The sequence below is a fragment of the Pelobates fuscus genome, chromosome 5 (genome assembly GCF_036172605.1).
Source record: "Pelobates fuscus isolate aPelFus1 chromosome 5, aPelFus1.pri, whole genome shotgun sequence".
NCBI lineage: Eukaryota > Metazoa > Chordata > Amphibia > Anura > Pelobatidae > Pelobates > Pelobates fuscus.
The window spans coordinates 34,364,739-34,382,405 of NC_086321.1; the positions used below are offsets into that span (position 1 = coordinate 34,364,739).

The following is a 17,667-nucleotide window of genomic DNA, read 5'->3' on the forward strand; positions in this document are numbered from 1 at the left end:
TACTAAACAGTGATTTGTATTTTGTATTTGGACAGTGGAGTGTCCCTTTAAATAAGGGTTGCTGGCCACCTACAGCCTGAACCCAACGGGAGCTATGGCTAAGGCAGATAATGTTAAAGCTTTAAGCCGGATAACCCAATGAATAATAGCCTCAGACTTGATTCCACCCCACAGCCAATCAGTATCCTCCTATAATTAGCTGTAGGGCAGTGATGTCCAACTCAGAACGGTTTTCGCATTGTTTCGTATATACTCTGAAATGATCTAATGAGAAAGTTGCTTTGTGAAAAGAGAGGGTACGGTTAAGGGCATAGTTGTAGTGTCACAATGTATAAAGAAAACATTTTTTATTTTTAGCAAGTCACATTTGAATGTGAACAAAACTGTGCATTAATACGAGGACAAAATGACACGCACTTCAATTTTTGCTGCCCAGAGTGTTATTTTATGTATGCCTTCACCGGAAATCTCTATCTTTATGAAAAAGACATAACAGTGAGAGTTAGTTCTGCATGACTGGTATACCTTAACGGTAAGCAGGAATGTAAACACTTCAAAATGTAGGACAGAATTGGAATTGCAAAATAAGCTTTACCAACTGAAATTTATCAACTGGCCATTTAGTGAATATATAAGAAAACATGTCTGGGCTTGTAAGAAAGGTCTTACAGACACCAAGGAGGAAAAAACTCTTTACAGAGTACACATACTATCTATACATATCTATTAGCCAACATTGTGTTAAATTAAATACTGGTAATTACGAAACGCTATACACCTGACGGAGATTAAATCCACCAAGATAGGTGGTATTGTGCAAAGTTGAAAAAAAAGACTAGGTTCTAATCAGGTATAGAAAGAAAAATAACTAAACAAAAAATATAATACTCATACTACCTGTGGTAAAAGCCACATCCCGTGAACAATATTTACAGCCACAAAAGCTTCCTGCCAAGTAATCAAATGTCAGTGGTATTACAATATAAACACCAGCATTAACCCTAAATATGCCAACCATGACAAAGGATTATTCTATATATTTATTTATAACAAACATTAATGAACTATTATTAAAATATTTTGTGCTTTGTGTAGAAAGAATGGTTCATGTGTAAAATGTATACTTGGCCAGTGTAGGACAGTAACAATTAGGACCTGACTATCACTGGTCCTGGGGGCATTTTAAATAACTAAACAAATTACCGTTTAGGACAGGGGTAGGCAACCTACGGCACTAGTGCCATGCACGGCACTCGAGGTGCCTTTGCATGGCACTCAAGGGTACAAGAGCCAAACAGGCTCTGGCCTGTCAGGAGTCCCAGTGAAACTTAAGATATCTGTTAATATGAAAAGGTGGTGAAGGACAATCCTCCATTTATGCATTGCAGCACGCAGAGGAAGTGATCTCAGATCACTTCCTCCCAGCACTTGTGAATAGGAATCCACACTGAAGTAGAGCAGCCCACAGCCTCCTGTTGCAGCTTCTGTCCTTGAGCTGTACCTGGCCAGCCTGGTCCCCACTAAAACCCAAGGAAGCCTCAGAGCTGCAGAATAACCCTCCCCTCATTCAAATAATACAAACACACACACAGTCCGCACAAACACAACACCACCAACAATCCACATACATGCACACAACCCCACTTGCAGCCTCTCACATGCAATACCCCAAACAGCCCCACACATACACACACTACCAAATACACAATGTGACATATCCATCCACACACAATTCCACAAACAGCCCCCATACACAGCCCAAATTCATAGGTATTATACATGATACCACAAACTATTAATGAACATATACAATATAATAGCTCATATACGCACAAATACAATGATACAAAGCAAATGCAGTATAAATAACACAAGCAGAATATGGCAACATACACACCTCAATTTAAAGAAATAGGACCGGCACGCTACAGGACATCACAATCATATTTTGGCACAGTGCTGCTAAAAGGTTGCCTACCCCTGGTTTAGGAAGTAAATATAACCACGCTGGTCACAGTAGTGATAAATTCAGCTGTTTTGAACTGTCTCTGCGCACAGACATGTTTCTCTCCCTGCGGTTTGAAAAGGTCTCATGTTGGTTTTCCTTTATGTAATTTTGCCAGTCTTTCTGTAACGGTCCTTCATGTTTAACTAGGAGAGTCTCTCTGTAGCTCCCAAGCAGTTTGAGCACAACTGCAAACAAATGTTTGTAGTTTATGGAAAATATAGGTTTTATTCTTTGTGTACTTTATAAAAGTATGCACAGATTTGATATTACTCACAATAAAGGGTTGTAAGTACAACTTTAGTTCCTGGGACAATCCATAGTTTTGGGTAACTGTCCTGACAAAGACTGGCCATGGGACCAGAGCGGCATTCTGACAGTCCTACAGTTCAACTTGCCATTATTAATACTAACCCCTAAAGGGCCACATGACTGCCTATGGCATCACACAGTGCAGATCTGTAATGCATGGGCGCACTTAAGCAGAATGGATGAACTTATGGCAAAAACGTATTGGTCACAATATCATTGCATCTCAAGAGATCATTGGTCCTTAAAGGTTAAATAAATCCATAAGTGACATTTTATATTCAGATTTCCTTTTGCTTACATCCTTTATGTTAAAGGGACATTATAGTTAACAGCATAATGTAGTGGTTCTGGTTTCTATAGCCATTCCCTCCAGGGTTTTCAATGTTAACCGGCTTAGCTTAGGCTTCGTAACAGTAAACGTTAAAGAAGTCTGTAATGAGAATTCTATTTGAATTGCATTCATGCACCGCATAAATATTTGGATGAGCAGGGGAGTAAGTATATATTCCTCTTGTGACATGCGTTGTTTATTAAGTGGGCTTACAGCAACAGTATTTTTTTTTCACAATTACTGCAGCTATAAATAACTTTGTGCAAGGTGGCCTTCTTACGCCATAGGTTTAGATGGAGCACGGAGGGTCCCTTCTAATTGGATGCATACAGCAGCTGGGATAAGGACAGAATGCGTGGTATAACAATATGCACAAAGGAGAAAAAACAATTACAGGTTTTACACACTGAAAAGGCAGTGTTTACATGGAAATGCCTGCAGGGAAGGAATATACTTACCAGAACAACTACATTAAGCTGTTTAAAATTTAAATAAAAATCGGAAATATATATTCCATTATAGGCATATTCTGCAATAGTTGCACTGATAGAATAAATTTTGAGGTAAGGACATTTTTTTTTTTTTTTTTTAAATCCACTGGAAAAGAAAACCAAAGGAGGAGTAATAATGGTAAAGTATGATTCAAAGCAAGGCTGGCAAACCTGCAGCCTTCATGATGTTGTTGAAATACAATTCCATATGCCCAACCCACTTTTGAAGTACATTCTCCATCTCATTTTTAAGTGAACGCAAGTCATTCTTTGCCTACAATTAAGCCAAACCGGTCTTCTCAGGAGATGAATAAAGCAGGTTATTAAGAAACATACAATGCCGCTAGTCACGTATATTTAAAAGTCTTTAGCTGAACAACATATTTGAACATGCCGACACGTTTTAAGATACAAAAGAATTTGTCCAATGTCTGGAAATTAAGGCGTTAATTACTGCTCAGAAAATGTCCATTACAGGCACTTTACCAAGGAAAAATTATGCGCACGCAAAGTCATGCGAGTACACATACAGAGCTTCTCCTATTGGTTATGGTTTTAAACCAAATATGGATTGACTAAGATATATCACACTCACCTCCAGACTAAAAGGGGACTTCAGAGGAATACGATATAGTTAAATGAAGTTTAGAGGGAAAAAAATGTGAAGAAGTTGGACAGGTAAAACTCATTACTACCGGAAAACGGATGAAAGCACATCAAACCAAAAGTCTACCAATGAAATAATATGCATAATGAAATTACTACAATACGGGTTTGCTTCTTTGTTTATTCATGTCCAGTGTAAATTTTGAGTCACAATGTTTTAATGAGTAAAACAAGATCCTTATGGTGGGGGGGTAGAGGGGGGAAGTGACTGAAAACCCCTTCCATCTAAAGTCATTGGATGGTCAATACATTGTTAAACACAGATCTGCACACACCAGTCAAACCATAAGACTAGCTTTTCCCACAGAAAACTCAAATTTGCAGTGATGCAAATCCCTTGCAATAGTAACAGCGCTGCAAATTTGAGATTAATTTAATCCATGATTAAGGGGGGGAAAAAAAAATCTTAGTACATCTAGTACTTCACTGGAGCACCGATTAAGTGTACCTGTTATTAACACACACATTTAGCTAGATGTTATGTGCATTACATTTAGTTTATACAATGTACTAGCAAATAAAAACATTTAATAATAATAAAAAATTGCATTCCAAGTCCACAACTGACAGGCAGGGAGGGGATGAGACAGGAGAATTTCCCTTGTTCTTCAGGACAGCAATTATATTACAAACCTTACTCATCTAAGCAGCATCTCTTACCCTAGCTAGAAGAATACAGGAACAGAATGTCTACATGAAGATGTCTGGTCACTGGCACTGTTTGGGAGTTTATTCTCAAACAAGGCAAATCCAATAAAATTTGCAAACTGGGTATAGAAGAGACTTGTGGTACATGTTACATAACCACTGGAAATTCACCATAATGGCTGTGCTGGAACAAGGTAACTAGTTATTTTTATAAAAATTTCATCTGAATAGATTATTCATCTCTTTGATAAATTATATTATACCTATGAAGGGGGTCAAGGCAGATGTGTAAATCATAATTACATTCACAGAATACATTTTTAAACCTTTTTGAATGTGCCAATTTTTTTTTTATTTGCAATTAAAATATAAAAACAATTCTTTAATAGTGATGTCCCGAACTGTTCGCCAGGAACCGTTCGCCGGCGAACAAAACTTGTTTGTGGCGAACACGGTGGGCGAACATATGCGATGTTCAGTCCGCCCCCTATTCGTCATCATTGAGTAAACTTTGACCCTGTACCTCACAGTCAGCAGACACATTCCAGCCAATCAGCAGCAGACCCTCCCTCCCAGACCCTCTCACCTCCATGACGAATAGGGGGCGGACCGACCATCGCATATGTTCGGCCGCCGCGTTCGCCACGAACTGCTATGTACGCCGGCAAACGGTTCCCGGCGAACAGTTCGGGACATCACTATTCTTTAACACTCCATGTTTTCAAAATGGTTTCCTCTCTTGGCAGTATGAATAATATATGTATGTACTTGGAATCGCTTTTCTATATTTCATGTAAAAATATAAAAAAATATTGTATAGAAAGCTTAAATTCAAAAAAATTTATTAACTATAGTAGTCATTGGAATATAACAAATGCCTGTCACATGCAGAAATACCAAGTAGCGGACCATGGGTACCCCGACTGGTTATCTTCCTTCAGCCACTCTGGAACCATCAGCACAAGTAAATACCCATTCCCACAGTAACCAGACAAAACAGTCCTGGGAGTCAACTGAACTGATTTATGTAATGTTTAATGGGACATGGTACAGCCAATGTATCCACAGACCCTCCATACAATTACACAAAACTTTCACCAATGGGAATACAGAACAGGTCACAGAGAAAGAACTACAAAGCAACAAAGTGATTACGTACAATCTCCAATACTGTGCCTCCCACAGCAGGTGGTCACTCACAGTGCAGCATTTAACTTTATTAACAAACAGAATAATTTTTTTAACACCTAACTATACTTTAGGGTTATAGAGCTGCTGCCCCACCCTTTGTTGACCCACAGTTGCATATACAGACACACACACTGCTCTATGTAGAATACAGGTACACAATACAGCGATATCTAGACACATGGAAACCAGTCACAAAATCCGGCCATCCATCATATATCTCCCCCTATAGAAGTAGACACACTTGTGGCCAGACCCACGACGGGCCTGCAACAAGTCTGTTTGATCCTCCTATGTCCACAGTCCAAGTCCTTGGGGGTCCAATGTGACTGGACAAGTGTGTGGGCACATGTAGGCATGATACTCAGTGATGGCATTCTGTCACATACCAGTTACATTTTCATAACACTATGTATGCATCCTGTAATGGTATAAATGGAGTCCACACAGAGATAGGTGCAGGATCAGTCAAATTATGGAATGAATGGTTACAAGAGCGTTTACTAAAAAGAAAAAGAAATGCAAACATCATCTTTTATTTTTTAGAGTTCCATTGCACTCTATGAACATCCATATCGGACATTATCGAGGCGTAACATATAGAAGTAAACTTCTGACTGATTGTCTCTGACTGTCTAATTGACAGCTGGACTGAAATCCATAGTTCTTATAAAATGTAAAAAAACAAAACACAAACCTCCAAACAAATAATATAGGGTCAGGAACACAAACATATTATCCTGGCACTATAGTGTTAAAAACACTATGTAACCCCCCCACAGCCCTCCTAAACATAGTAAAATTGTACCTTTATTCCAGTCTGCTGGTGCTGGCTCTGCCCCTTAACTGCCTCTTTTGCAAGCATCATCAGAAGTGATCTACTCAGTTAAAGACAATGCTTTCCTATATAAAAGTATTGGATTGGCGGAGACTGAAGGAGGCAGATCAGGGGCAGAGCCAGCACAAGCTAAACACAGTCCTGGTACAACGCAATATACACACTACTATAGATAGTGATTGTAGTGAAATATATAAACACAGTCCTGGCCAATCAGCATCTTATCCTAGAAATGGATTGAATCAATATATCTCTATGAGAAAAGTTCAGTGTCTCCATGCAGAGAGTGGAGACATTGAATGCCAGTGTGCAGCACTGCTCCAGGAAGCACCTCTAGTAGCCATTTGCTGGGTGGCTAGGCTGTAAACACCGCCTTTTTCCTGAAAAGACAGTGTTTGCAAGACAGTCCTTGCAGGGCTGATTGAATACTAGTTTTTAGTGTTATTTTTTATTTATGATACGCCCATTAATCCTTGATGTATTTTATTAAATACCTAAATTACTAAAGATGATATCACAGAATAAAATAATACTAAAAACTACCGTTCATCTATTACCCTTCCAGATTAAACTGGAATTTTAAACTTTGTCATACCAAATGTTAAGATCAGGCAAAGGTAAAAATGCACAAATTGCATAGATTAAAACTTAGTAGAATGAGCAATGAAATGTATACACCGAAATATTTGATCTTTCTACCAAGTTTTAATCTATCTGCAATTTGAGCAGGTACATTTGCCTATTTATTAATTCATTTTTACTTAAAAAAAAAAAAGTGTGTGTGTGTGTCTCTCAAGGCCACAGTCCTGAATAAAACACAGAGCATCCGCAAGTACATCACGAAGATGGCTCCCAAAGACTAACTGCTAAGTGAATGCCAACAGACAGAGGATGCAGAAAAGGATGAGGCTCCATGGCAAGAAAACCCTCCTCCATTGGGTGTACCTCCAGCAGATAGTGGATGTGTCTCACATGACAAAATCCTACTAGTGGTTGAAAAAGGCACAACTGAAAGACAGCACTAAGGCATTAATCCTAGCAGCGCAGGAACAGGTACTCAACACCAGATTGATAGCAGTAAGGGTCTACCACAGAGGCAAGACCCAAGGTGCGGACTGTGCAAAGAGGCCTAAGAGACAATCCAGCAAATAGTTGCCAGTTGAAAGAGGTTAGCAGGAACAGCATACACTGCTCAGAATATGGGCTGAACCTGCCTAGGTTCAGATGGGAGATACCACAGCAGGTAGTTGATAATGATAGGGATAAGATCCTGTGGGACTTCCAGATCCAGACAGACATGTACTGGCCAAACTACCTGACATTGTGGTGGTAAACAAGAAGCAGAAGACTGCAGTTGTTGTGAATGTGGCAATACCCACTGACTATAACATCAGGAAGAAGGAACATGAGAAGATGGACAACTACCAAGAACTGAGCTAGAAAGGATGTGAAAAGTGAAGGAAGTAGTAGTACCAATTGTGATAGGAGCACTCAGGCCTGTGACTCCCAATTTGGGTGAGTGGCTTCAACAGACTGTAGGTGAGACATCTGAGATTGTTGTCCAGAAAAGTGCAGTTCTATGAACACCGTAGATACTGCGCAGAACCTTCAGACTCCCAGGCCTCTGGTAGAGGACCAGAGTATGAGGAATAAAATATACTACCCATTAAGGATGAGAAGATCCTGGGTGGTATATTTTATTCCTCTTACTCAGGTCGTCTACATCTATATATATTTTAACAGATTCTAGGTTAAATTGCTTTTGGGTAGTGTGACCAAACCCAAAGTCATGCTCTACCCTGCGTTGTTGGATCCCTCATATATGAATGAAACGTCTATATAATATGCAAAATAATTGAAACTATAAGAGTATGTTTTAAAACAAAACATGTGTTCAGGTAATGGTAGATTTGTGTAGAGATTGTGTTACTTTGAAAACTTTCAACACACAGAATATCTGTACCAGTTATCAACATCAGTATCGGCTCTGAAAAATGAATATCGGTTAACCCCGAATATGTTGCTGGTCCTTAATGGGTTCAAATTAAGTGGCTGTGAGCAGTTATTTTGCTTTCTAGGATAAGGTTACTGATAGACCAGTTTTTAATTATTTGATGACAATGTTCATACTTGTTTACATAAAAACAAGTTTATTTATATTATCTTACAAGTTACACACTTTTCACAAGTAATATAATCACAAATAAAGCAGAGATGTCACTTCCCTAGAAGTGACATTTCCTTAATCCCTTAACCCTGTAAGCACAGTTGAATGTATACAGCACTGTAGTGAGTAAGGCAATTGATTTCACATGCCGGACATGTCAAGTAAAAACAACTTTTGGTAAAACAGAATCACAGCCCTTAACCAACTTTGGGCCGTGCAAGTGTCTTATTTCATGTAAAAGGCCAACTTCAAAAAGGTTCTCTCTCTCCACCATGTAGTCTTATCAAAATATTTGCCCATTTATTACACAGTATATCATACAATTTCTTTATTTGTAACTTAAAAAAAATATATGCATTAATATAACTTTCGGCAGTAGTATCAAACATTTTCTTTCCTTAAAACAATTCTGATGACAGTCACATCTACAAGACAGTATGGTGAAGTTACTGAGTGTTATACACGACAAAACCCAGTGAATGGTGGAGCGCTTGAAAAATAACTTACCCCCCTTGGGAATCAAAGTAACCTAAGGGGGGAATAAAACACAATAGTGTAGGGTGTTTTGGTATAATCAGAGTGAAGTAACCAAAAAATGGTTCACTCACGTGGTTCTGAGCCTAAACAGGACAGGCTCAGATTGGAGGGCGCGAATCTGCCCACCAATGAAACCTACAGACAGCATTTAAAAGAAGACAGGGAACCAAGAGGCAGACACCGATTGAAAACGCCGACCAGGCGAAACGCGTCTCGGATCAACTCAGAAGTTTGGACATTTTTCTCATTTATACTATTTGTTGTTTTTATAGTTATATATATTTTTTATCAATAAATGTACTTTTATAATTTGTCCACCTGAGATTTTGATTAGTCTACACCTACAGTTCCTGCTTCAACTAAAGAAGGGTATGTGTCCTCTTATAGACACATTTGCTGAATAACTTAGAGCCAAGTCTTAGGCTCTATATAAGGTGAGCAGTTCCATTTATTTACCTGCACACACTGGTATCCTGAATTTATTGCACCAGATATTGGTATCGGTTACATTTTACAGAAAGTGAAACCAGAGAACCATCTTTTAAAGGGTCTGTGTCTCCTTAAGGACACGTCCGCCTGAGAGATCTGAGCCTGTCCTGTTTAGGCTCAGAACCACGTGAGTGAACCATTTTTTGGTTACTTCACTCTGATTATACCAAAACACCCTACACTATTGTGTTTTATTCCCCCCTTAGGTTACTTTGATTCCCAAGGGGGTAAGTTATTTTTCAAGCGCTCCACCATTCACTGGGTTTTGTCGTGTATAACACTCAGTAACTTCACCATACTGTATCTGTGAGTGCCAAGTTGTGAGAGGACGGCACTTTAGGTGGTAGCAGCTTTATACACCTTTACCTACTTTTAAGCGCCATTACACACAAATTCTATATATTTTACACATCTACAAGACAAGCAGCTTGGGGTACTACATATTTTATGAATAAACAGTTTTTAATCTTTGTTAAAAATCTTGTATTAGTGTTCTTTAGGGTTTGCTGTATATCAATGTCTGGAAGCCATAGTTCATGTCTCTACAGAAAGAATAAATAAGGCAATATATTATTACTGCACACAGTGCATGACTTGATGAGTAACCCACTTTGCATTTATAAGAACAGATTAAGCACCATAACCGTGACATGCTCAAAGTGGTTGCAGTGGGCATAGTCCCGGATTCTTGGTCAAACTGCTTTTGAATGTGGTCTGACCAAAATCAGTCACCAAGGCACGTGCAGCCCAGCTCTCCCTAGCTGGACTACTCATATAAAAATTAAACTGCAAGATTAGCAATATTAATTGTAAAATGATTTCAACTATAAAAGTATGAATTCAAGCAAATTGTTGTAAAGCAGTCTTCAAGACCAACAGTACTGTTATTTTTGTGTCTTTATGGTTACTACATCCATAAAGCAGGCAAAACATCATTGGAGATGTTGTCCACAACATCTGGAGCAACAAAGTTTGCCTACCCCAGGTATAAACAGAACACACAAAAGAAAAAAAAAGAAAACTAATCTCTGTGACAGATAAAAATAAATTAAAAGAAAACTGTAGTCATATGATTCATTCCCCAAACCAAGCAAAAATAAGTAATTCTGGTAATTTTCTGTACCTGACTTAGTTATGCAAAAATTACAAAAAACTAATTTAAAAAAAAAGTTTCCAAATTACTTTAGATGTATTCATATTAAATATACCTACTGTGCACACAAAAATCTGGTAATAAAGTAAATCTGTCAGTCATGTATAAGGGATATGTGGGTGCAGAGGTTAATTATAGCGGACAAAAACAACACACAGAATAAGTGTCAAAATAGATTGACTGTTTATGTTCCAAACAACTAAAGCAGTCTTTGTCCTTAAGGAATTAAAGAGGGTCTAATCATGTTTGTGCTCTTAGTTAGAACTTTACATGTACCAATAAACTGTTTACATATATCCAACAGCAAAACACCATCTGTTCACATTATAGTTAAATGTTTTGCTTCAACACACAGGAAATGTGAGATATGCCACATTAGAAAGGGTTAGGGAATGTAAACTGTTACATTCATGCAGATTATTTAACCCATTAAGGACCAAACTTCTGGAATAAAAGGGAATAATGACATGTCACATGTCATGTGTCCTTTAGGGGTTAAATGAAAACTTCAAGCAACAAGACAGCTACAACCTGCTGTAGTGTTTATGGTGCCAAGAATCATCTAGCCCCATTCTTCTGTTAAGAGTCAAATGGTTTTCAAAACACTTAAGAAATCCAATTCTGTCAAAATTGGATGGAATGCATTTGTACAAAATGTGTCAGCTAGACAGAATTGATATCCAATGCTGAATTAGGAACTTCCGCTTATAGGGACACGCTAAGGGCCAAATAAAAAATAAATAACTGTTAAGTAGCTAAATCCCTAAAGAATTTTTTTTAATTGGGTGGGTAGGCTTTAAAAAGCTGCAGATTCATTGTCTGAAACCTTTGCAAACTCACCTTCTAACCTGGTCTAGGCTTTCTGTGTCTGTCCAATCACAGACTTCCCAATGCAGCTCAATGTAAAGTCTAGCAAGGCAGGTGCTCTGTGCATTTGCAGCTTCTTGTGTTTAGCTCCACTGAGCTAAACTATAAGTGATTGGCAGCAAGGAGGTGTAAAAAAAGGTTACATTATAAAAGTGACAATTTCTATTAAAATCTGCACTTTGTAAAATATATAAAAAAAAAATTAAAAAAAATGATACATTCTGCACACATAAAGTGCTTCAGCATGGGCACACGAAACCACAATAGCACACTGTTATTGCCATTGTTCTTAGAGTTATCCGTCACTTTTATCCGAATAAATCTTATTGAAGGATTGTGGTGTAAGTAGATACTTCTGGAGTCTGACACCAGCATCCCACAAAGCTCCCGGTGCACTTATGCACACCTGGGAATCTTAATATCAAATGCAGTACAAGATTATGCTTATGTGGGCATTCATTTAATAGTGAGCTATTGGGTTGGGGGGAAATCCAAGAAGTGACATATCCACTTTACTCCAACAAGAAATGTTCATATGCTCTAGAGTGGGCAAACAAAGGTATCACTACAAGCTAAACTGATCGTTTTAGAGGGCTGCTTATTTCCCAATAGACAGAAAATGACAATCAGAAAGATATGTATTTAAAGAAAGACTAGAATTAAATATATTTTTTTAATCTTAAGAGTGTTCCAATGCTGTAGATTCAGATCACTCCCAGAAAAACTTTATTCCATCACAGGTACAGTCTCCACGCAGCAGGCGCTCTGCTTCTAAGATCGCCATAATCTTGGATTAATTCGGCATGAAAGGGACACTATATTCACCAGACCCACTACAGCTTAATGTAGTGGTTCTGACATCTATAGCATGTCCCTGCAACCTTTGCAGAGAAAAGGCAGTGTTTACATTTCTGGCTAGATCCAACTCTAGTGGCAGTCACTGAGACTGCCACTAGAAGTGCTTCCTGTGTCAGTGCTGCAGTGTCCAGCACGGGGCATTCAGCATCTCTACGAGGAAATGCAGATTGGCACAGCGTAGCATTTTGCTACACATCTGCAATAGCCTCCCCATGCATTTCCTATGGGAAAAAGCATTGGATTGGCTTAGACCATTATAACTGATGATTTCAGCCAAGGAGGCAGGGCCAGCCATGGCAAGACTGATTTGGCGTGAGAGAAAGGTACCAGGAACCTATCACTGCATTCCAGCCCCAGTGTCAGGAATGCATGCTTGTATTCCGGACACTAGAGCTCCATTAACTGCATTCAGTGTCATCATGCAGTGTGACAACTGATGACATTTGATTTTCGAAGAAGGAAGTGCCACTCAGTCTTACAGCCATTAGAGGTCTGATCTCTGGCAAACGTAAACACAACCAGAGAAAAGGAACAGCATTTTTACAACAAAACCACTTTAAGAGTGTACTTTTAAATATCAAGAAGTTGGGTGACAGCAGTAACCCTTTGAAGCACCTCTCCTACCAGCAGCCTGGGACATATTCAGAGTGGGAGAAGAAAGTTAGCTTCATCAAGAATACATCATGCTCAGGAGAGGGGAGTATTATTTTGAGTTTATATTTTAGGTATAGGTAATTCCTTCAATAAAAAAAAAAAAATAGATATCAAGTAACAAGCATATCTTTTGTAACTACAAAATAGTTAGCATGCACATTGCTATTCACAATTTAACAGTTACATGTAATGATTGGTACAGAGTTAGTAAAGGAGATAACTTAAAGGACCACTATAGGCACCCAGACCACTTCAGCTCAATGAAGTGGTCTGGGTGCCAGGTCCACCTAGGGTTAACCCTTTCTGCTGTAAACATAGCAGGTTTACCTATGGGTTAATCCAGCCTCTAGTGGCTGTTTCATTGACAGCCGCTAGAGGCGCTTCCCACTGTGAATTTCATTGAGAAATGCTTTCCTATGGACTGATTGAATGCGCGCACATTCAGCGCTGACATCAAAAGAGGGAAGAGAGTTCCCCAGCGCTGCAGAAAGGTTAATGTTTAACCCCTTCAACCCAGCAGGAGGGGGGCCATGAGGGTGGGGGACCTAAAGACCCTATAGTGCCAGGAAAACAAGTTTGTTTTCCTGGCACTATAGTGGTCCCTTAACAAAACTGCATTTTAAATCTACTTAAAGGGACACTATAGTCACCTGAACAACTTTAGCTTAATGAAGCAGTTTTGGTGTATAGAACATGCCCCTTGCAGTCTCACTGCTCAATCCTCTGCCATTTAGGAGTTAAATCCCTTTGTTTATGAACCCTAGTCACACCTCCCTGCATGTGACTTGCACAGCCTTCCATAAACACTTCCTGTACAGAGAGCCCTATTTAGGCTTTCATTATTTTAAGTTCTGTTTAATTAAGATTTTCTTAACCCCTGCTATGTTAATAGCTTGCTAGACCCTGCAAGAGCCTCCTGTATGTGATTAAAGTTCAATTTAGAGATTGAGATACAATTATTTAAGGTAAATTACATCTGTTTGAAAGTGAAACCTGTTTTTTTTTTTTTTAATGCAGGCTCTGTCAATCATAGCCAGGGGAGGTGTGGCTAGGGCTGCATAAACAGAAACAAAGTGATTTAACTCCTAAATGACAGTGAATTGAGCAGTGAAATTGCAGGGGAATGATCTATACACTAACACTGCTTTATTTAGCTAAAGTAATTTAGGTGACTATAGTGTTCCTTTAACAAAAATGGTACCACATTTGCTCTACAAATAAGGTATAAGCTGAGTACAGGATCAGAAATTTGGAATACATGGTCCTCTAGGGCAAGCAATGTTAATATATCAAACCGTGATCATTATTGATTTGAAACTGATGACAGCAACAAGGCAGGTGGAACAGTGGAGGCTGACATAGAGGGCAATGGGTAGGTTGACTCAGATGTTGAATACAGGTATAGAGCAATAGCCAGGAAGTGGGGGGAGAAGGTAGAAGCCAAGTGTGTAGGTTTGATTCATGTGTTAACTGTTCTCCAGCTATGGAAACAAAATTCAATAATAGCTGAAGTGCCAGGGTGGAGTTTGTATTATGCGCCTCTTAAAAAAAAAATAATAATAAAAAAAAAAACTCCAAAACTGAAAAATGTTCAGAGAGACCGATTCCAGAAAGAATCAGCAATGTAGCTTTTAAGCTGCCCCGAGCAGGGTACTGACCCATGAGTTGTCATGAATATAGTACTTACTGGTTAGAGTACTAAGAAAGTCATGATTTGTGGGTTTTTTTGTGGGCTATGGCAAGTGATACTCTTGCTGTTTTGTTGACCACAGAGAGTTAGGTTAATTCTCTTTTGTGGCTGTGGTTAGTGAAGTAATACTAGGTCCATGGTGAGCGGGTTACTTGTTTAGTCGCTGTAGGAAGTGTTATTACTGGTTAGTAGCTCTGCTTATGTACAGTTTAACATGCTTTGAGATGAGAACCCTTACCGGTCAGTCATTAAGTCACAGAGGGGCACCCTTACCGGTCGGTAGGTGGGGCACCCTTACCGGTCGGTAGGTGGGGCACCCTTACCGGTCGGTAGGTGGGGCACCCTTACCGGTCGGTAGGTGGGGCACCCTTACCGGTCGGTAGGTGGGGCACCCTTACCGGTCGGTAGGTGGGGCACCCTTACCGGTCGGTAGGTGGGGCACCCTTACCGGTCGGTAGGTGGGGCACCCTTACCGGTCGGTAGGTGGGGCACCCTTACCGGTCGGTAGGTGGGGCACCCTTACCGGTCGGTAGGTGGGGCACCCTTACCGGTCGGTAGGTGGGGCACCCTTACCGGTCGGTAGGTGGGGCACCCTTACCGGTCGGTAGGTGGGGCACCCTTACCGGTCGGTAGGTGGGGCACCCTTACCGGTCGGTAGGTGGGGCACCCTTACCGGTCGGTAGGTGGGGCACCCTTACCGGTCGGTAGGTGGGGCACCCTTACCGGTCGGTAGGTGGGGCACCCTTACCGGTCGGTAGGTGGGGCACCCTTACCGGTCGGTAGGTGGGGCACCCTTACCGGTCGGTAGGTGGGGCACCCTTACCGGTCGGTAGGTGGGGCACCCTTACCGGTCGGTAGGTGGGGCACCCTTACCGGTCGGTAGGTGGGGCACCCTTACCGGTCGGTAGGTGGGGCACCCTTACCGGTCGGTAGGTGGGGCACCCTTACCGGTCGGTAGGTGGGGCACCCTTACCGGTCGGTAGGTGGGGCACCCTTACCGGTCGGTAGGTGGGGCACCCTTACCGGTCGGTAGGTGGGGCACCCTTACCGGTCGGTAGGTGGGGCACCCTTACCGGTCGGTAGGTGGGGCACCCTTACCGGTCGGTAGGTGGGGCACCCTTACCGGTCGGTAGGTGGGGCACCCTTACCGGTCGGTAGGTGGGGCACCCTTACCGGTCGGTAGGTGGGGCACCCTTACCGGTCGGTAGGTGGGGCACCCTTACCGGTCGGTAGGTGGGGCACCCTTACCGGTCGGTAGGTGGGGCACCCTTACCGGTCGGTAGGTGGGGCACCCTTACCGGTCGGTAGGTGGGGCACCCTTACCGGTCGGTAGGTGGGGCACCCTTACCGGTCGGTAGGTGGGGCACCCTTACCGGTCGGTAGGTGGGGCACCCTTACCGGTCGGTAGGTGGGGCACCCTTACCGGTCGGTAGGTGGGGCACCCTTACCGGTCGGTAGGTGGGGCACCCTTACCGGTCGGTAGGTGGGGCACCCTTACCGGTCGGTAGGTGGGGCACCCTTACCGGTCGGTAGGTGGGGCACCCTTACCGGTCGGTAGGTGGGGCACCCTTACCGGTCGGTAGGTGGGGCACCCTTACCGGTCGGTAGGTGGGGCACCCTTACCGGTCGGTAGGTGGGGCACCCTTACCGGTCGGTAGGTGGGGCACCCTTACCGGTCGGTAGGTGGGGCACCCTTACCGGTCGGTAGGTGGGGCACCCTTACCGGTCGGTAGGTGGGGCACCCTTACCGGTCGGTAGGTGGGGCACCCTTACCGGTCGGTAGGTGGGGCACCCTTACCGGTCGGTAGGTGGGGCACCCTTACCGGTCGGTAGGTGGGGCACCCTTACCGGTCGGTAGGTGGGGCACCCTTACCGGTCGGTAGGTGGGGCACCCTTACCGGTCGGTAGGTGGGGCACCCTTACCGGTCGGTAGGTGGGGCACCCTTACCGGTCGGTAGGTGGGGCACCCTTACCGGTCGGTAGGTGGGGCACCCTTACCGGTCGGTAGGTGGGGCACCCTTACCGGTCGGTAGGTGGGGCACCCTTACCGGTCGGTAGGTGGGGCACCCTTACCGGTCGGTAGGTGGGGCACCCTTACCGGTCGGTAGGTGGGGCACCCTTACCGGTCGGTAGGTGGGGCACCCTTACCGGTCGGTAGGTGGGGCACCCTTACCGGTCGGTAGGTGGGGCACCCTTACCGGTCGGTAGGTGGGGCACCCTTACCGGTCGGTAGGTGGGGCACAGAGGGGAACCCTTACCGGTCGGTAGGTGGGGCACAGAGGGGAACCCTTACCGGTCGGTAGGTGGGGCACAGAGGGGAACCCTTACCGGTCGGTAGGTGGGGCACAGAGGGGAACCCTTACCGGTCGGTAGGTGGGGCACCCTTACTGGCTGGTAGGTGGGGCACAGAGGGGAACCCTTACTGGTTGGTGGGGGGCTGAGGGAGTACTTACTGGTTGGTGGGGGGCTGGGGGAGTACTTACTGGTTGGTGGGGGGCTGAGGGAGTACTTACTGGTTGGTGGGGGGCTGAGGGAGTACTTACTGGTTGGTGGGGGGCTGAGGGAGTACTTACTGGTTGGTGGGGGGCTGAGGGAGTACTTACTGGTTGGTGGGGGGCTGAGGGAGTACTTACTGGTTGGTGGGGGGCTGAGGGAGTACTTACTGGTTGGTGGGGGGCTGAGGGAGTATTACTGGTTGGTGGGGGGCACTTACTGGTTGGTGGGGGGCTGGGGGGGTACTTACTGGTTGGTGGGGGGCTGAGGGAGTACTTAC

The 17,667-nt window shown here is 42.8% G+C and overlaps 1 protein-coding gene across 1 annotated transcript in view; it reads right to left on the reverse strand.

Annotated features, from left to right (window-relative positions):
- The window catches only part of RASA1 (RAS p21 protein activator 1), a 67,398-nt gene that overhangs the window by 49,053 nt on the left and 678 nt on the right, over window positions 1-17,667 (reverse strand). The window lies entirely within an intron of this gene.